This window comes from Opisthorchis viverrini (genome assembly GCF_000715545.1).
Source record: "Opisthorchis viverrini unplaced genomic scaffold opera_v5_136, whole genome shotgun sequence".
NCBI lineage: Eukaryota > Metazoa > Platyhelminthes > Trematoda > Opisthorchiida > Opisthorchiidae > Opisthorchis > Opisthorchis viverrini.
In genome coordinates this window covers 996,530-999,750 of record NW_008751793.1, presented here as the reverse complement: position 1 = coordinate 999,750, position 3,221 = coordinate 996,530, and positions in this window count along the sequence as shown.

The following is a 3,221-nucleotide window of genomic DNA, read 5'->3' as shown; positions in this document are numbered from 1 at the left end:
AAAGAAAAGGGGTTCATTGTTTAATCACTGATTGATAGTATTCTCACTAATAGTAATATCTAATTTTACAAATGGACATCCCTTCTGAACCATTTTTCTTTATCTCCCAGTTTGGGGCCAATTTAGAGTTTTGTTTTGCCCAGCCTATCACCTGCCCTGGGTCACGGCTTGTCGAGGTTGTTTAGTGGAGCGCGTATTGATATGATTCATTTGACGAACGTTCAAGTCTGAATAGACAGAATTGACTGAATAATAGATTGGATATCGGGATTCAATTTGTATCAAACGCTGGTCGGCGTAGATGTAAGATTATTCCAGAATGTTTGGGAATTCAGCATCAGCCGTGTAGCAAATAACCATACACTGCTGCAGAAACAGCGAAATTTGGGAGAACCAAAAATTTGAAACCATAAAGCATGGTGGATGCGTTGCACGAGGTCGGAAAAAATGAAACAAAGAAGTATTATGTGGAGGCTGAAGTAAAACCAAACAAGGAATATGGATTCATTCATGCGGCATCATTATATTCGTCCAGCACGACTCAACTCATAAGCAGTCAGCGAGTGGTAAATTTCCGATGGCAAGGAACTTACTCAAGCAGCTGCGACTTGTGGAGCTACAGGAAGATTGTCATTTTGGTACGTTTAAGCGTGCTTGTTACCACGAGGTGTCATAAAAAAATGAAAGATAGGAACTCGTAGATTCCACTTGATAAGACTTCAACTGGTGGGGTGTTCCAGCGGTGAAGAACATTTGCGAATATAAAATGCCTGCGTTTCATACGTCATTTGAATAAACTTTTAACGCATTACATGATGAGGTGGCTGAAATTCAAGTGGTTTACACCCAATTTTCATAGTTCTAGATTACGATAAGCAAGTTTATTTGTCGGTTAATTGCTCGATCTTTTCATATTTTCCAGATAAACTGCATCCTGCGTGTGCTGTTAAGGATGTCTATTATAGCAGATGCCTTGAAAATAAACGGGTTCAAACCTAAACCTTTGGTTACTGGTCAAGTAAGGAAGCCAGTCGGAAGAAGTATACTCATTTGCAAATAACTTTCGTTTTTACGGGAGACCCAACTGAAATCCGGGTGAGTCTCTCGTTTATGAAGTTTTCGAGCAACTGAATGTGCTTCACCAGGCCACATGATGTTTCAGTTTGTACGCTGTTTGAGTCGTGGGCTGTCGAAGAATTTTCAGCAACCTCCTGAGTAGTGCACTACGAATATATATGTTTCGCGACACCTCGAATATCGCAGTAACTTAAACATAAGGCGGCCTGGTGCAGCACATTCATTTGTCTGGAAGCATCACAAACAAGAGATTCATCTGGGTTCCAGGTGAGTCTCTTATAAAAACCAAATCCGTTTGCAACTGAGTGTATTTCGCTAATTTCGTGCAATTTGATTTCAAGTAGATCATATGGTTGACGAAAAATCGGGAAGTGCACTTACCTGATGAGCCCCAAGAAGGGCGAAACCGGTCGTAGGCTGTCGAGGAATTTTCAGCAATCTGATGAGTAGTGTATTGCCTGGAAATATTAGCATGCAATATTATGCTAGAACTGACCAGAAACTACCACTTAGTGTTATGCTAATCGTGCCAAGAACTATCCACGCGAACGGATGAAACAAGACCAAAGGTCCTAATGATGCCTTCACTCACCGGTTCTGACTCTCAAGCGACTTTTACATGCACTTTTGTTGATCAGAAATTTGAGTTTTGTTAGCCTTTCGTGTTTTGGCTTCAGTGTAGACGGGTCGCTAGGTGTGCAATACCTTCTTCTAGGAGATGATATGAATGTTCCTGAGTAGTGTTTCATGAGGACCGAGTGGAGTATCGGCTTCCGACGATGCTATTCAGCTGCGCCTATATTCATCGTCTGTGACGGATCGCTTCACTCCCCTCTGTGTCACACGTGTGAATATGTCTCGGCTCAAGTGAGCGGAAATTTCGTGTTTCAGTGATGTCTCAGGCACCTTCACCTTGTGGTGTGAAAAGCAAACAGTTCCCGAAAGGTTGCCGAAAACTCTTCAACAACCCGTGGCCGGTTTCGTTCTTCTTGGGACTCATCAGATAGGCGCAGTCCCCGAGTTTCCCTCAACTTGAGCCCAGACTGCACGAAATTCGATAGTTGGAGAAGGCCATCATACAGAAGAGATTTGATTTTGTCTTCAACGAAAACCTAATAAGAATCGGGGACGAGTTGATTGCTTTCAGGGATGGCCTTCTGGCAGGTTTTCTATCCCAAAAATATAAAACCAGGGTAGTTCGCCAAAAGAGCATTTGATAATAACCTGAGCTTCACAAGTTTGACAAGTCTCCGTTGAAGTAAAAAGCTCCTCTTTCGAGAAGTTTTGTCCCACGTTGGAGTGAAGAAAATATACAAGTGAACAAAACTGATGTGGCCCTATCCACATCCAATGGATGTCTGACTTCAGGAAATGGCTTGCTTGTCGACAGAGACCCGGAGGGGATGGTAAATCACACTTTTTCATCCGTATCAAGCCTAAGCGACCCCCCTCCAACGTTCAACAGCCAAGGGAAAACGGCTTTTGAAGGCTCGAAATTATTCCAGTGAACAATAGCACCATATCGTTTGAATGCAAATCGGCGAGAGGTTACCACTCTCCACCCATTATTGCAAAAATTTCGGGACCATACATCTCGACCAGAGGAACAGACAGACCGGCTATGGCCGTTTTGTTTTTTCTAGTGCTTTCAGTAAAGGGACAACGAAAGCCTGCTTAGTTTGACGAGGGAAATTGTGAGATTTTCGTTTTCAAAATGGCGGTCAAGAGAAAAAAAATGGCATCGAACAGCGTCCTGCGTAATTCTTCGCCGAAAGTACATTTCTCAATCCGCTCACGTGATTTATAGGTTCGTATGAACCATGTGTGTGAATTCAGTAAACATTGCTAACGGGAACACTTCTTTAGCAGTCTCTGCAAAACGCTCTTGGGTTATTCAGACAGTAATTGACCCTCAATCGGATACCTAAATATGATCAAGGTATTCCATCCTTTTCTCTGGACATTTCATCCCGTAGATCGCCGCCGCGGTTTCCACTACTTTTACCCAAATGAGTAGTTTAAATAAAATCGCGTTTGTGACACGAATAGGCATCCAGAGTGGTGAGGAAACGTAGACAACGAATATGTGGCTTTAAAAGCTAAATGCGGCAGTCCTCCACACGAAGACACCTGGAGTGACCAGT